The 18,313-nt window shown below is 41.0% G+C and overlaps 1 protein-coding gene across 1 annotated transcript in view; it reads left to right on the forward strand.

Moving 5' to 3' along the window:
- Nucleotides 1-18,313, forward strand: part of ADAMTS2 (ADAM metallopeptidase with thrombospondin type 1 motif 2) — a 169,634-nt gene that overhangs the window by 88,107 nt on the left and 63,214 nt on the right. The gene's annotated exons all lie outside the window — the stretch shown is intronic.

Below are 18,313 nucleotides of genomic sequence, written 5' to 3' on the forward strand. Positions count from 1 at the left end.
CCAGGTTTTAGGCAAGTTTTTAAGCATCTCAAATTGTGCAAAGCTGGTTTTGTTACTGTGGTGAAGACTTCTCTGGCATCTTTAGATTGGGAACAACCCTTTCCTGGCAGTGTTTTGCACTTTGGGATGAGGATGAGGAAGGTACAAACAGATGTTCAAAAGAAAAAACACGTTTGGATCAGGGATGACATTATGTCTACTCCACACACTTGTCAATTCAGGAGAATCCTAACTCAATTTTAGAGTGCTGCAGCAAGGCTTTGGGGGCAAGTAGATGAGGGTTTGGCTGAACTTACATGTCCTCCAATCCCTCCAAGAAGGGGATTTGGGCTGTAGGACCTGCACTGGGAGCTCCTGGGTAGGTTGTATCTGCTCTGGAGAAAGCAGTAGTGATGGGATTTTCCATGAGAAGACATCTGCTCATTACTTGTCTTCTTAGTAAGCTCAAAGTAGTCATTCAAGGCAGGGTACAGTGGATATCCAAATATTCCCAGAAGGGGACAGAGTGCTGGGAGCAAAGGCCCATTTGTCATTTTTGTCTCTGCTTTGTCACCTAATTAAACATGATGATGGCACTTGTAGGCAGTAGAATTGCCTCATCTCCATGTCTGGAAGAGGAGCCGTGAAAAAGCAGATTTGCAGAGCTGGCATGTCCAAAGAGTCACAAAATTGCAGTTTTAGCCTTGGTTTACTAAACACCCCCAAAGTATTTAAGCTTTGTTTCAGAGCTTCTCTGTGCTGTTTTTAGGAGAATAATTCTGAAGTGGGACAAAAGCTGTAGGTTTGGGCCGAGATGAACAGAGCTCCCAGCGCATGACTAGGCCCCTTTCCATGTTACCTTGGCTGGCCTTTGCTGCAATGTTTTCTTGACATCCTCTTATAGGCACAGAATTAAAGGTTATTTCCATTCCTGCTTCTTATCACTTTGATCTTTTGCCAGCTCTTCACATCTCCAGCAGATTTGCTCTGGATCTGTAATTCCCATACCTACCTTCTGCCTGCGACATTCTCTGACATTTCCATTTCTGCATCACCCCTTAGTTTCTTTCTCTCCCCATTTATTCTTAAAGATTTTTTTTATTTTCCTCCTCAGTGGAATGGCTGTATGAAATTATTGATATTTGCATGCAGTTGCTACCAAATTCACAAGTCTCACCCCATGAATCCCAAAGCCATCAGACTACTCAAAATATTTTTGCAATTTTTCTGCTTAGCCAAAAAAAAAAAAAAAAAAAGGTAAAAACGTTTCTGTTTAATTATTTCTGCAATACATCTTCCAGGTGGCTTTCTGCTGTGGTTTAATTGTTTATTAGCTCCAGGATCTTTTCTGAAATTAGAGGGAGTCAGACCAAGGACTGGCAAAGATTAAAGCACAGTCATGATGGTATGACTTCTTTCTTTCCCTGTCTGGGGGAAATAAAACCCAAAAACAACAAAAAAGGATGTTTGGGGTGGGAGAGGAGGGAAAATAAGCTAAGGAATGAATGGAAGAGAGAAATTTTAAAACAAGGTAGAAAAAAAGAAGTTTCTCTGTTATTTTTAAATTATTGCATATCTGTTTCTCAGCTAAATCTATTTTCCATGCATTAAACAGAAGAATGAAGTGTGTTTGAACCTGTCATAGCATAAAACAATATCTTTGTCTAATGAACTGCAGCCATGACCAGGAGGTAGCAGTCCCCCACTATTCATAATCCCACTGCTCCATCCTGTGTGTTCTCAGGCCAGTCATTAATGGCATTTATCACTCTTCCTCTCCTGCATAATATCCCTCACGGTGAGCTGGGTCTGATAAATTATATTTGAAGAAGACAGCACCCAAAGTGAATCAATTTACAGCTTTTACCCTCTGGTGTACAAAATACTACCCAATGTTATAGCTGAGTCTTTGAAGGAGATGCAGACAGACAGTGGAATCAGAAATTAGTGGAAGGAGTTTCATATTCTTTTCTGCGGGGGAAAACAGACACTAAACTTCTGATGATGTTGAGTTTTCTTATGCCTGCGGTCAGAGCATAAGAAAAGAATGAGAGTTGGAAGATTTGCTGTTATTAAAGGTGCAGAATAGCTGGTGGGCACCTCCAGAGAGCAAAGGGGCACATGTGGGATGTTGCGGTGGCACTGTCTGCTCTCCATCAGTCCCTTCCCTTCCCAGAGCTGCATTTTCCCTCTCTGTACCACAGTGTAACAATAAAAGTCTCTTTTGTAAGTGTTTTGAGAGCTGTAGATCAAAAATTTGGCTGCTGCTCCTGTTCCTGGTGCTGCTGCTGTAGATGTGGTTGTTAAATCCACCTGGAAGCTCAGGCAGAACATTTCTGCCTCCTTAAAAATCCACCCTGATGTGATGCCATTCACACAGAGCACCTCTGTGCGGGGTGGGATGGGCTGTCCCTGCTCTCAGGGCAGCATCCCAGAGCTCACCTTTCTGGTTTTGGGGGCTGCTCCTCACCAAGATTTTTCCCTCACCCAGCATGGCAGGGACAGCTGAGCTGCAGCTCAGTTGATTTAGGAGGGAGATTCAGGACTCGCTGTCTAGATGTTCTCTGCAGTGGATTTTCAGCTTCAGACCTAATGTGTTCCTTTTTTTCCAAAGTCATTCAAATCCACTGACATTTGAAGTCTGCTGAAAGAAAAGTAATCTATCATTTTGAGATGTTGTAGTGATATTTCTTTTGTGTATTTGTAATAAGTGGCTTTAACCTTCTCTTCTGTCTTGTTTATTCTTAGTATAAATTTAAGAGAAAAATTTGAGATATCTCCTACTATAAAGGCAGTGTTAAAGATGGTTTTGAATATTATTATTAATATAAAATCCAGTTGCTTTTGGAATGCTCTAACTGCTACATGAGTACTCAGGTTTTAGAAGAAATTATCCCCTGCTTATATAGCAAACTAAAGAAAAGTTTGTGGGCTGATAGGTTTGGATTCAGGTATCTGGCTTGGGAAATGGTGCGGAACATAAATTGCTGTTGGTCTTTGGGTAAATGCAGGTTTTGTTGAAATGCTCATTAAACAGAGACTGAAGTCTTCCATGGCTCTGCTTGCTGACGGGTCGGTCTCGCTGCCTGGGCTTGGCAGAACGAACCTGTGGCTTTATGAAACATGTTTTAATGGAAATGTCCCATAGCAGAGATTAACAAACTTTCTTGCAGACAGTTTTGCTTTATGGTGCTGGCTCTGTGTGACCCTTTCTGCAGAATAAAATCTCTGTTACTGCACTTAACTGGGAGCCATTCCTACTCTAAATAAAACAAAATGCTTATGTTATTACTTGGCCAATTTTTAGTTAATATATGGATTTGGGATAGCATGGGGTATATTCCTAGTTTTAAATAGTGTCTGATTAGCCATGCAGACAGCATCTTTCTGCATTATAAGTTTGAAAATTTTAACCTTTGCTTTCCTTAACATCAATTTATCTGCCTACAGTTACTCCTAAGCTTGGTAGAAAAGAATCAGAGTAGTTTTTGATTGGTAATAGCATATTGCCAAAAATGACTATATATATTGAATTACAGTTGGGGGTAATCTAAAAAGATGATAGATTTTAGATTATGAAATTATCCCTAATTTAGGAGTAACAAAATGAGGTATACCCAACATTGAGATTACAGTCAGAGAAATCATACCAAGTAAAGACACGAAAATACAAAGGAAGAATTATTTTATTTTTTAAAATTTAGAATTTTAAGTTAAAAAATAGATTTGCATCTATGTTCTCAGAGCAGGATGCCATTTTTAATAATTCAGTTGTGCAAATTCAGGCAGGACATCCTTTACAAGAAGATGTCTGGAGCTGTCTGAAACATCCCCCAAAATGTGCAGTTACTCACTGAACACACATAGCAAACCCCAATACAGCTAACTTCATTCTCCCTTTCCCAAGCCTGGGAAAGTTTATTACCATTTAGTTGTGCTGGACATAAAGCATCCATACAATCTGGGTTTCAGAACTTTGCTGAAAATTCCTTGGAATGGGTTAAAGAAGAAATAAACTAAGAAAGAAACTTTGCTTGTTCAATTTACTGACTTGCATTCCAGGATTCTGAATGTTCCTCCAGCTTCCAGCGATTAAATAGCAGTGCTGGTGTCTGGACAGGCCCAAGGGAGCTGGCTGTGCTTTTATGGGCACAGACTTCTCTCCTACAATGTGCTCTGATAAATAGCCATTGTGCTGCCTGCTCTTTTCCCATTACCAGGAGTTCCACAAGAGCATCACTCTGCGGTGAGCTGGGATCGAGCTTTGAAATAATCTGCTCAGAGAGATTTGAAATGGTATTTAAAAAATAGTGGGACAATGATTGTGAGCTCTCTGCTTCTTCCTAGCAATTCTAAAGTAAAAACTGTGTTTGGGGTTTTGGGCTGACTTCTCTTTTGATTTTGAGACCGATGAAGCTGCATGTTGGTTGAGCTAATGATAACTCCAAGTGTACTGACAAAACACTGCACTGGTGGTCTTGGAAAGCAAAAATACAGGATAAATACCTCGCAGTCCTCTCAGAGACAGGATTATCTCTGGCACAGATGATGTCTGCTTAGTAATGCTTATGTTCTTAGTTGCATTTTGGTTATCTTGCAAAGATTAGGATGAAACTGTGGCATTCTTAGTTAGTGGGAAAATCTCTCATTATTGTCTGGAGTTGAAAATGTGCTTTCACATTTTGGAGTGGAGGTTTGAACTGGCACTAAACTCTCTGCTGCAAGATGGAACCTCAGTAAGGGGAAGGAAGAGAAATATGAAATGCTTTATAGGAAAGGGTGAGCAGCCCAATAGCATCTGTGGTGTTGCTCCTACGTGCTTTCCTACTCTAAAAAATGTATTTAATATATGGCAGCACAAACATAATCTGTTGCACCCTTCTTTTTCTCTGCTGTGCCATTTTATCCTGCCCATTATCTCACTGGAATCTCAGTCTGTTTAATGTTCAGGATACTAGAAGATGACTTAGACCTCTACCTAAAGGATACCCAGCTGTTCCTGTCTGCAAACATTTTGAGTTATATTTTTATTAGCTGGTAAAATAGAAGGCTAGATAGCAGAATTATGGAGATTTTCCACTGATACACAGTTCCAATGTGCCTGCAGCTCACACTGCATGATGTTTGAAATGGCTTTGGCATGTTTTTCTGTCTCTCTTGCTCAGCTGAGCATATACCCACTTCTCAGAACTATTGACAAGGTTACTGCAATTCACCCACATATTTGGATTAGTTTTTCACTGGTCTCCATGGTAAATAACAGAACTAAGGGCCTTGGCTGTATGGAAGCTGGAAGAACAATGCAAGAACATCTGTGCTGCTTGCACACGTTATTTGAAAATCTCTTCTGTCTACGTATCAAAAATTTGTGACAGCTGTGAAGGTCCTACGATTCCTTCAGTGCAACTAAAAGATTAAAAACCTAAAAAAGTCTGGAATTGTATTTAAAGTAGTCACATCCAAGAGACTTTCTAAAGACAGCTGCTGGGGAATGAATTTAAATGGTTTTTTTATGATATCTGATGGAACAGAAGCAGAAAAAAGTTAGGCTGGGGTTTTGGGAAATTAAATCCTGCTCTTGCTTTTCATGGGTTGTCATCCCAACATTGGCCTGTCCCTGGAAAGATGCTTGACACACTGTGCTGGAAAGAGGAGCCAGCAAGATAGAGGAGGGCTGAAATCCATGAGGGTGTGTGGAAGTCACTGCTGCAGTCACTTGGGCATTTTGGAGAATCACATCTGTATCCTGGAGAGTCAGAAATACCACGCAGAACAGCTGCTGAAGACTGTGCCTCTTGCCAGCTGGCCAGGTCTCCTCTCATGGGGTGAGGCAGGGCAGGTTTTGGTGGGGATGTGTGATCCCTACAGGGAGGCACAAAGATCTGTCTGCTCTGTGCTGTCTGTACTGTGGAAGAGCCTCAGGGAGGTCACTGGGCTGGATTTAGGAGGTGGCAGGTCCAGTGGACACCATCGTGCTCAAGCTGATCCCCTGAGCCATGCCCTGTGCCCTGTCCTTGTTTCTAGTGTGGAAACCAGGTGAGAAAAACACTTAGTGGAATGTGACCTCGTGCAGTGTGCCACTGCACCTTACCTGTTTGCAATGGTGTGTGAATGTGATGTAGGCAAAATATACAATAAAACCTGCATAGGTTCTTTGTTTTGTTTGTGTTTGTTTGTTTTTCCCTTGTTTTTTTGATAGGGGTAATAAGCTTGCTGGAAAATGTGGTTTAGATTACCAGCAATACCCATTAATTGGGTATTGGAGGGAGCGGGATGAGAAGGGTAATCCTTAAGCTTCTCTGGAGGTTGAATGAGACAGTGGGGGTTCCTGGGATGTGCTTGGAAGGGTGCTCATTGTCCTGCTTGATTTATTGCTGCCCTAAATCTGAGCAAGGACAAGGCTGAGGACACATCCACAGGGTCCCTGGAGGTCTGGAAAGGCTCTTTTTTCTCTTTTGGGTGCCCCATGGTGCTCCCTCAAAGTAGAAGACTCTTCTGACCCAGCCTTGGAGGCACAAAAGCTCTTAGGTGGGATCATCTCCTCCTGCTGCCATCTCCCTGTTCTGCTGAAAGGCCAGCTGATTATCGTGAAATTTGCTGTTATTTGATACACAGCATTTTCTAACAAAATCCAAAGAAAGATGTGATGAAAGGTTTATATGTAAGTAATTATAATGCTGCAGTATTCAGTGCAGGCAGAAATTAATATATGAGGTGAAAATGTCAAAATAAAAGGTCAGGAAAGTGAATTACAGAGAAAGTTGAGCATTAGCTAAGAGGCAGTGTTTGTTGGCAGAAGCTCCCTCCAGTATAAAAAAGGTTAGGAAGGAGGCTTATGAAGACTGAATATTTCACACACAATTAAAATTCTGTATCGGTTGTCTTGAAGAGTCATGTAGCATAGTTAAACTAGGACAATTAATATAATGAAAAATTCATGTTTATAGCTTCTGGCTTTTGCCTGGGGATGCTTCATAAACCAAAAGTGACCCTTTCCCTTAGAGGTGATTCCAAGAGCTTGACATGACATAGGTGGGGCAAGGGAAATACAGTCAAAGAAAACAGATTTCTTAAAATAATAACCACAAATTAGAAACACAACCGAGAAACATTTAATAACAATTTTTTTATAATAAACGGAGCTATCCCTTTATATAAGCAGGGCAGCCATGCAGCATTAAACTATGATTTACTAGGGCTGCGAGTGGTGGAATCACCGTTTCTATTTTAGCAATAAGCAATAATAATAAATTTTTTAGGAGGATGCTACAAAAAAAAAAGTGTTGGAGGAAATGCACGATGATCGATTTCTCAGAATTAAACTGCACAGACATACTGAATCAATGAGCTCTTTGTTCTTAAACTTCACCTACTCTGGCTGCTGAAATTGGAGATTTATGTTGTCAAAAAAATTGTAATAACTATAAATTGCTATGCTGGTGTCTGTTAAAGTTAATCCACTTGCTTCCAATATGAAACTGATTTTTTTTCCCTAAATTGCCTTGTAGATTTAAGTCATCTGAATAGCTGCTTTTCTTTCCAGCAGAGATTTGCTATTAAAACTGTTGTCCTACTGAATGTAGATTTCAAGGATTATTCATTCATTTACTTAATGTATTGTCCCAAATTACTTATGCAAAGTAATGCAATTTAATGGTGGAGTTATTGACTAATTTTGCTTTTTAAAATGTACTTTAAGAGGACAGATTAAGTGAATCTTAGCAAAATCTCAAGTTAAGTACTCAAAGGATCTCCACTTTGTCAAGTTTCTGCAGGCAGCGTGCTCCAGACCTTGCATAACCTGGCACGGATCGATGGCATCTGGTGATGTGCTGACTCTTGGGGATGCTGCCCTAGCAAAGTCCCCATGTGTGGTGCTCTGCCTGCAAGCCTGAAAGTGACTCTTCTCCACAGCTGCACTGAGACCTCCTGCACATAGTACTCACTTTTGTCCATCTTTATTGATAGCTGTACCCAGATCTTCATTAAAATTTAACACAGATGCACTGTATGCAATGCAAGAAAGTGATGTCTGGCAGCCAGACGATCCCAGCAGGTCTGCTGGCTGCAGTGTCTGCATCCTGCCCCTGTGCTGGGAGCACAGCCCACAAACCACGGCTGGCAATGGCAAGTCTTGTCTGTGGTTTCACACCAGTTGCACATGCAAGGTCCAAATCCGAAATGGATGTACCTGTGTATTTCCTGTGGTGTAAGTCATTTATCTCACAGAGTTTCCTGCTCTCTAGAGCACTGTGAATGACTGTAACTGTCCTTTTCTTACATCCTTTGCTCCATATCCTCTGGTTTTTTTCATCTATTTTAGGGAGGCAAAGTTTGCTGATGTGTGTAACTCTCCTCCTCCAATTTTCCCATCATTTGCTTCATCTTCTTTCCCAGCATCCTAACCCTCTACCTCATATCACTGTTCTCAGCCATTTGACCATCAGCAGAAGGTGTAGGAGCAGGTAGTTTTCTGAGTTATTAAAATATTGGTTTTAAATAAAAGGCTGGTGGGAAGTTTTTTTGGGGTTTTGTTTGGGATATTTTTTGAAATATTCAGTTCCTACTGTAAAATCCCAGCTGTGTTTTTATGTGCCCCACATAACCTGGTCTAGGTTGCAGTGGAGGAATTTTTGATGGCATGCTGCAGCTGTGGGTGTACTTCTCTTCTGAAAGATGACTTTGCAGGGATGACATTGTGGACTTCCATATGCATTGCTGTGAAATGCTGCCAGATTTCATTGTACTGTTGGAAATAGAGCATTTCTTTGAGCATTGACCTATGTGAAGTCAAGCTTGGGTCACAGAATCAAGGTGATTTCTCTCCTCCACCACTCATCAGCAACAACAACCTTGTACCCAGAATTTAAGTAACCTTGTTACGTCAGTCCAGATGCAACCCAGGTAATTTTTCCCTATGTATCTTGGTTCTGAAGTAAAATAAGACCCCAACTAATTATGAAGGGAAATGGGTCAGCTACAAAATACATCTAGAAACAAATGCATGATACCTTAAAATATCTTTTTAAATCAGGCATGGGATAAGTCTAAATCCTAAATCTCCTTAAACTGATTTTTTTTCTCGATGGGATTAGTAAACCTGTGCCTTACATTACCTTACTCACCTTCTCTGGATGTCATACACTCTGTCACAGGCTCCTGCTGTGTTACAGCCCCACTGATGTGACTGTCAGCTGGAGGTTTGGAGAGTGTGGTTCATTCTCTGTCCTTTGGCTGTCCCCAGTGTTATGAAATCTCCATTTCCAGAGCAATTTACCTCGGAGAGAAGGTGTTTGCTTGGAGTGCCAAGGCTGCCTGTGCTGAGCCCTGCCTGCTCTTTGCTCTGTTGCAGAGCTGTTTGCAGATGGTGGCCTCAAGATGCTCCTGCAGATCTAACATTGATTTAAGAGGAGGGACTAGGTTTGGGAGAGCAGTGGGCTCACTGAGGGTTGGGGTTTTTAAAGCTTTTAATGGAATCTGTAACATCTGCATTAGAACTGCAGCATGGAAAATTAATTTTCAAATGATAATGCCTTTTATATGAATCTCTTAGTTAAGAAAGCTGAAGATGATTCCATGTAAATTCTTCTCCTATTTGAATTACAAGAAAAATCAGTATTTCTGGGCCTTCTTCTCTTTTAGGAATTTAGATTATCCTTCTTATGCTAAGACCTGATCTTAATCTGTACATGGATTTTACTCTGTGTTCATCACCATGAGGTTTGAAAATTTCTTTTTCAGTAGCTGTAGGGAAGTGCTCAGCATCTCAGGATCCATGTTTGGGAGAGACACGGTGACCCCTCTAATAACTGATTTCTACTTAGTTATTTTTGGTGCATTATCTTCTGCAGATACAAAGTTATTCTTGTCTGTTTCATTTTGCTTATCATTATTGGTGTTTAATGATAGATGATTCAAGGGAATACACAAAATGAGGAAGTCTTGGAAACCTCCCTTAGGGTGTTGTGGAGAGTGTATGTGGGAATGCACAGTTTAATTAAGACTACCTGGCAGACATTCAGGCAAGGGAAGTCATGTTTAAGTAATTTGCTGGAGTTGTTTGAGGATATAACTGCCACAAGAGATAAGGGGAAGTCAGTGCTTGTGGTATATTTAAAGGTTGAAGTTTCTGCATCCAGAGTGAGTGTCCATGCTGTGGCCTGGCAGGAGAAGCTCATGGCTGGTAGGGCACTGAATCCAGGACCAGATCCATTGGGAAGTGGCATAGGAACAACAATGTTCCTGCTACTCTTCTGTGCTAAATGCCACCTGTGTTGCTGCGTGCACAGGAGAAGATGTGTTAGAAGTGATCCATCACAGAGTGGGACAGCTGAGGACGTGGAGAGTGCCCGTGGATATCTGTGGGAGAGGAGGGTGCCAGTGGAAGCCACGTTCAGTGGAGTCTGGGGATAAGGGGACCGAGGGACCGTGGCACTCTGCCTGCTCCACTCCTGGTGACTGCTGCCCATCCCTGCCAGGAGCTGGGTGTTTGTGTCTCCTCCTGGCCCTGCCTGTGGCTGCCAGAGTGCCCTGGGAAAGGGACCTGGCAATCCCACCCCACCTGGGATACGTGTCCTGGGAGAACAGAGCCTTTCTAAGCCTCTGCCTACAGCCAAATGGGGAAGGATGGATGTGTGTGGGAATTGTCTCTGCTGTAGGTGGAGATCCTGGCTGGGCATTGATGGTCTGCTCTGACCTGCAGTGGCTGTACAGGAGCAGCCCTGGGATCCTGAGGTGAGGCCAGTGGTCATTCCCAGTTACCAACTCCCATGTGTGTAATGCAGCCAGCCAGGAAAATCCTCTGTTCCCTGCAAAACAAGGGATGATGCAAACAAGCAGTGCAGACACACTGTGATATAGATAAACTTTTATCCAGCTGTTTGTGTTATAAATATATGGTTTAATCACACATAGCAGGGAATTGTGTAAGAACTGCTGGAAGATTAACCTTGATTTAATGGGAACAATTTTTTTTGCTTTTAAACAAATTGACAGGTAAATGCTGGCTCCTTAGACATGACAGCTCTCATGCTAAGTCTAAATGACAGAAGATTTGAGAGGTTTCAGCATTAAAACATCCAGAGAAGCTTTTCACAGCCCTGGACCCAGTTGATGTGATGCTAAGAAGCCCCCACTTTCCCAAATCTCAGAAAGGCTGCAAAGTCAAGCACAGTGTTTCTCAGCTCAGAATTTAAACTTTTAAATCTCAGCCTGCCAGGCAGTCAGAATAGGCCTCCTGTGCAACTGAGTCCCATTTAGCATATGGTTTTATTAGATGAGACTTTTCTCAGCCATGTCAGGCATGAAAGACTTAGTATAAATAATGTGTTAAAAAGCTGCATAGAACTGTTGGCTGTAAAACAATGTGTTGCTCTGAAATTGCCAATTAGGTCTCCTGTTTGTTTTGTTGTGGTAGAAAGACATGCTCTGACAGTTCATACTTTTTTTTCTTTTGTTCAGATTAGGAAATAGAAAATCCTGGTCTTTTCTCACATTTCAAATTGACATTCTGAAGAGGCAAATTCAGTACAGAGATGTGCATGAGTTGCTGAGTTTTATTGGGTTTTAGTTATGGCTAATAAAACCCATTTTCTGCACAGTTATTTAATTTGCATCTATAATTGCTGCAGTTGTACATAAATTAGACATGCAATTGGAAGCTTAATCCAGCTTGTCTACTCCTTCTGCTACATCCATAATTAGGGACCTGTGGTAGTTTCATGTTAAGAGACTTACAGAAGTTTTGGAAAGCATTTGGCTCCAGGGAGAAAAGGTCCTGTTGCTATCAGCTGCTTTACATGATGGTTATCCAGAATGCCCAGCCTGGGCTGGAAATCCCTGCCCTGCAGGATTTCCAGTGGAGCAGATCTGGCAGGAGCTGTGGTGCCAGTGCAGAGTTCAGAGCCTGGTGATAGTGCTGGCCCTGTGTTTCCTGCCCTGGTACAATTTCAGTCCCTGGATGTGCCTTCCCAGCCTCTTTCCCTTTCCTCACAAGGTGCCAAGGGGAAGTACTGGGAAGCTCCTGGGGTGTCTACTCTTGTCTTGGCCTCTTGCTCTCTCATGCATCCATAAATCTGGGGAAACTTCAAAAGCTGAAAGTTGGTGTTGTTTACATGGGCATTATTCCAAGGTAATGTGTGTCAGGAAGGCAGGGGCTGGAAAAGGCTGTGCTGGTGCCAGCTGAGCTGTCTGTGGTGGTCCCACGTACATCAAATGGCTCAGCTTGGCCCTGTCAGCATTGGTTCTTGCAGTTCTTCACCAGTGTTTCCATCAGCGGTCCAGCACCTGAAAGAACATTAAAATGCCTCTTCCCAAAACCCTCTGGCTCCGTGGTCATACTCTACAAATATCTGCCAAACAAAGCAATCTTCTCTCCAAACCTAAACAACCCTTCTTCCCTCTCCCACATGCTTTTTGGCATGAACTTTTTCTTGCTCAGATAGTTATCTACAGAGCCTGTTGGGGTTTTGCCATGACTTGTCTTTGGGGAAGGGGGTTGGTTTTCTTGAGGTTATTCTGGGTTGAAAGGGGACAGAAGGTGGAAATTTGTCCCTGTTGAAGTGAAGTGCTGATACCAGCAGGGCAGGACTTTGCTCACAGGCCCCTGGGCATGTTTTTGCCTTGCTGAGGTTGATTCCTGTAAGTGATGTCTGGATTGAGCTAGATCCATGTGTGGAAGGCTGGGAAACAAAGAGACAAGAGCTGCTTTTGCAATTGGATGAGAAAGTGCTTTTTTTTTTACCCTCTGTTTTCCCTGACTAATGGCAACTGAGGGGTTCTGCAAGAGGAGTTGGTTTCCCTGGGTGAATTTGGGACATATAGGCAAGACCACATGCTGTACTCTATAGGTTTTGGGTTTTTAAAAATCTTTTCACAAGGAAGTTCAATCAGTTGCTTTAGTTTCTCTGTTGTGAGACTTCAAATGGATCTGAAATTTGTGACGTTAAGATATAATCCTGGCAGGTTAATGCTTCAGACAATTTGTTCTTTGCTGACTTTCCTTGTACTTTAGGTGATCCAAATACTGGTGTTCTCTTTTGTCTCCCACAGCATTGCTTGGCTTTCCAGATGAATTTTTAAACCATAATTTTAGTGGAATTGTCCGAGAATATTTATCTCCCCCAAACATAAAAACCTCACTGCAGAGCTGACCTTTGGTCAGAAGAGACAGCTAAAACCCATGCAATGGGCAGTGGTTGCTGCACTGATTTCATACCACAGTTTGACACTCTCCTTTTGTGAGGGAAAAAAAATAAAAAACCTTTAAAAGGTTTTTCCCTTCACAAACTGCTTTGTTTCCCGTCTTTTCATATTGTAATTGTTTTCATTACAGTTGGGTTTATTTGGTGTGGGTTCTCCCCTCTCCTCTCCCTCCACAAGCTGGTTGCTCAGAAATGGTATTTTCTGATTTTTAGCCAGGCTAAGATCCATTGCTAAAGCTAGAGGACAACCTCCCATTCAAACAGTCAAGAAGTCAAGGTCAAAGCTAAAAGCTCAAAGCTTAAAATGAGACATTCTCTGCAAAAAAAAAGAAAATCAAGCTCTCACTGGGAGGGTTGAGGATCTCCCTCATGTTCCTGGTTGAATTCCCAAAGGTTCCAATCCTTTGGCAAGGTGCAGCCCTTTGTCTCTTTCTGTGAACTAACTCCTTTAATTCACATTATGCCTTCAAGACCTAAGGCATAGACTAACTTTGCCATGCTTGGAGCCTCACAGGGCAGATCTGGCTCCTGGAAGATGAACACCCCTTGTGCTGGCAAGGTTGAATGTCCCAGAGAAGTGGTAGATGCCCCATCCTGGGAAACAGCTCAGGGTCAGTCTGGATGAGGTTTTGAGCAACTTGATGCTAATTGATGATGTCATCGCAGGGGGATTGGACTAGGTAACATTTAAAAGTTCTTTGCATCCAAAACTATTCTGTGATTCTGTGTCCTCCTCTCTGCTGTAGCTTGAGCTGGTTAGGCACTTTCATATTGTGAAATATATGTTCACCAAAATGAAATGTGGGTCCTTACTCCATTATTTAATTTTTTTTTTAATCCCTAAAACCCCTGTGATTTGATTTTAAAATAATTTCAAAAGAATCATAACTTTATTTTTGGTGAACGAGTTATCAGCAAAATGTAAGAGTTGCCCGGCTGCACTGCAGTATTTGAAACCAAGGCACCTTGGACTAAAACCAGAATGTAAGAAACCTTTCCGAATGCTTCAGAAATTTGAGAGAAGATTAGCCAGAAATAGATTCGAAAGAGCGAAAAAGTAATGCATTAAAATTCTCTGATCCTAAGAGAAATATAGGAAAGGTCGAATGGAAAGCTTTGCACTGCAAGGCAGCCTGGAGCTCACTAGCAGAGCCTGGAGAACCAGGCAATGGGAGCAGCTGGATGCCAAAAACCCTCAGCTTTCTTCTGAGGCTCACTGGGGCAGTAGCAGCTGTTGATATCATTTTTCTAATAAAGTAGAAACCAGTGAGAAAGTGATGGGTATTGATTAGTGTCAGCTTCAATAAATACATGTCCAGCTCCCACACTGCACAAGATCATTCAGAGTCCTGCAAGTCCAAAGTAATTGTGGAGGACTCGTGGGGGCTTCCAGGGCACCACAGCAAAGAGAGTCTTTATTGACTGTGGTACTTTCATGTCTTATTTCATAACTGAGTAGCACAGTTGTTGGACAAGTAAATGCTGTTTTGTATGACTTTTGAAAACGTTCTTTTTCAGCACTGATGTGTGGTCTCAGATCTGGTTGAACAGGTACAATAGGTGAACTGAAGGAGACTGCATTTTTGGGACTTGTGTTGCTGAGGAGACAGGCAGGAAATTGCTCTTGGGGAACAATAATCTGTTGAAGAGACAGACCCTGACACCCAACATGTACCTTCTTTAGCTGCCAAAGAAAGGTTACTTTTCCCTCCAGCCTTGCTTCCCCTTCGCTACAAATGTCATTTTATTCCTTTAAAGTAAGTTCAGTTAGTGTTAATTTGCTGTTTATTTTTGTAGACTTTTCTTTTTGGAGTAATGGGAAAATAGAAAGAATTTCTACGTTGAAACACTGAAGAAATAATATTCTCTTGCTCATCAAGAACTGAAAGTGGATGGAGTTTATTCTGACTTCAAATGAGGGAACCATGTTATTACTTCTGTTAGCACAATATGAATTAATAATTAATATTATCAGAGTTTGTATGATCTATTACCTAAACTTTTAGGTTTTTAGAAGAATATAGAAGATTAATATACTCATGGACATCTTTTTACCTCTTGATTCCCAAAATGGAACATAAACTGTGGTGTTGCAGCTTATGATTTATGGAAGGTTTTTGTATTTCCGTTTTTTTTCCTTGTGATTTTTGTTCAACTGATCACAGGTATCTTTACAATCAGGAAAACTAGGAGTGGCTTGGTTAGCCAGTTCTTAACTAGATGGAAACAAGGTGATAGAGTTTAACTAATCCACTCTAGTACTCAGATAAAACCCCAAATTCATTCCAGGAACTCAGATCTGGAGTGACTCTGTTTTTACCAGTTTTAGAGAGAATGTGTTAATTACTGGAAGCCTTTATCATGTATGTCAGCATTGCTCTCAGTAAACTTCTTGGTTACTTTAGCAACTGCTTTTTAAGGAAATTTGAAAGGATTTTTTTTGTGTGTGTTGGCTTTAACATTTCCATTTGTTACTATGCAAAAGTAACAGGCTGGAGACTAAATGGTCTTTAACTACTGTTCCAGTTCCAGAGGCAAAAACTACTTGGAGCTTTGGAACAGCTGTCTACTTTTATCCTTAACAGCATCCACTGTTTCTCTAACATCCATTGACTTGTCTAGTCCTCTTAGCTTCCAATTGGGTTAAAACCATTTAAAGAGAATTTGACTTTAAAAAAACTTAATATCTCAATTTTCTGTTGCTTCTGATAGTTTTATAATGTTTGATTTAATTTAAAAACATTTCTAATAGAGATGTTAGCTATCAAGAGAGTTGTTCATCCATCAACACTCCAGTCACCTTCGTTAAAATACACAGTTCACTTATTTTAGCATTATTACGTGTAAATATATCTATACCTGTGTGTATGTGTGTGTATATATATAGATATATAGATATATGTATGTGTATATATAAGAGACTTCCCAGCCCTTCTTACTGGCTGTTGTGCATTTGCTTTTCAAAGTCTCATTTCATTCTCTGTAGAAAGAGCAGAGCAGTCATTACTATTCAAGCAATTTTATAGCTCACTGCAAAGGGAATACAAATGCAGTTTCTGACCACTTTAAGCCTTATTTGCACAAAGATGATATCTTTAATTCAGGAGATAAATTCCTTGCTACCTAATTCTTGAAAGGCTTTTATTTTGAGGTGGGTCTGATTTGTCTCTATAGGAGAGTTGTCTGCTGCCTGCCAAGGAGCACGACATCCTACCAACTACATATCATTTAGCAGAAAAATGACCTGAGTTTGATTAGGCTACAAGCCAATTTGAAGGACAAGCCAGTCAGTGCTGAGTACAGTTTGTTTATCAATAATATGTGAATAACCCAACAGAAATTCAGAGGTCCTGAAATGCTGATCATTCCTTTGGAGAAAGGCGGGTAGATGGTGGAGAGAGGAAATGGAAACTCCTTTTGGTCTTGGCACTTACAGTTGAGTTAGGTGAAATTTTTATTGGTGATAAAAAATCTGGAATTTTTCACTGAACTTCACATTGATAAAGAAGGAAAAATCCTGATAATGTAAAGGGGTTTCATGCATTCCAAAGAAACCATCTACCTTCTTTCTCTTGAGTATCTTATAATTTTAAATTATTCTCTGCATTGAGACTTGAAGTGTTTGATTTCATATTAAATGAGTAAAACTTGATTTCAGATGAACTGAAAGTTTTGTTTGTTCACATTAAAAAAAGTTCAGTATTCAAGTCCATTTGACCTGAAAGGAATTAAAAATGTTTTGGACCTGCCAGAAAACTAAATAAATGCATGCTGACCTGTTCTAATCCCTCTAAAGCTCCCAGATATTAATGCTAAATTTAACTTGAGAAAGGAACATTAAAGCCCTGCCTGCAGGTGCTGGGGAGATGGTTGGCCTGGCATACCTTGGCATTTGTCCCCGTGTTCCCTGAAGCTCAGGGGCTGTTCCCAGGACACAGATTTCAAGGATGGGGAGTGGGATGTGGAAGGAAGACCTGCCTTTGCTTTCCTAGGGCCAATGGGGAACTGCAGCAGCAAAACCAACAGTGATGTCTTTCCACTTCTTTTGCATTTGTATCCTCACAATTTCTGCCTCTAAATTTGCCTTTTCCCCAGAGGGTTTTGTTATCCTCACACCCATTCATCTTCTTTCCTTCCTCCCTACCTTCTTTTCCCCTCTCTCCAGCCCCAGCCCATGCTCATGAAGAGAACTCCCCATTTAAAGCATCTTTTCTCTGCTGTCAGTTCCAGGACCCATCTCCCACCCACCCACCAGAGCAGAAGGGCAGCATTTCACAGTTTGCCTTTTGTAGGGCCTGACAGATTGAGAGCTCTTGTACAAATCACAAAAGAAGAATTTGCCCTTGATTTTGAAATGCCTTGGGACTAAACCTCATGTACTTTCGCTAGAGCAGAGGCTAATTCTCTCTTTCAGGGCTTTTTACTGTCATTTTGAAGTTTCAGAAACTCCTGCATCCTCCAAGTAAGTTCTGTCTTTCTTGCAGTTTCTAATCAATTACAGCTGTGTTTGTTAGTGCAGAAGGTCCAGATTTAGCAACAAGGATATTTTCAAAACATAGGTAAAATTATATATCCATCTCACTCAGTTGTAAATCCTGCCAGCAGAAGTAGCCAAGGCATCTGGGTTGCCCTGCCTTTACTCAGCCTGTCTGGATGAGGTTTTCTTCTTGTAATACTCAATTTAACCTCTTTTCTTTTGTCTGTCTTACTGCTGATTTATGGCAAAATTTTTTGAGATGTGCGAGAAGTCTCTTGAACTTGCTGATATTGCAAAATGCAGATTTTTTTACCTTAGAATTTGGGGAGATTTTCTTCCTATGCTATTCTTCACAAGGTGAAATGAGTAGACTGTTTACTTTGTCTAATTAAAAGATCATTATGATTATGTAGGAAACAGGAGCTGTTTGCATTGTCATTTTTCCTGTATGTTGTTTACACTGATGAGTTTTATGTTCTGCTTGACATTGAGAACATTCAATTGTACAATTTACAACCATCTGAGACTTTGTAACTGAGAAAAGTGCTGCCCTTTTAAAAGGATGGAATAATTCTACTTTGAAATGTTACCAAAAGACAAGACTTAATGTTATGGCTAAAAAGCATGGGAAAGATACATATTTGCTTCAGACATT

The sequence above is a fragment of the Lonchura striata genome, chromosome 15 (genome assembly GCF_046129695.1).
Source record: "Lonchura striata isolate bLonStr1 chromosome 15, bLonStr1.mat, whole genome shotgun sequence".
Lineage (NCBI taxonomy): Eukaryota > Metazoa > Chordata > Aves > Passeriformes > Estrildidae > Lonchura > Lonchura striata.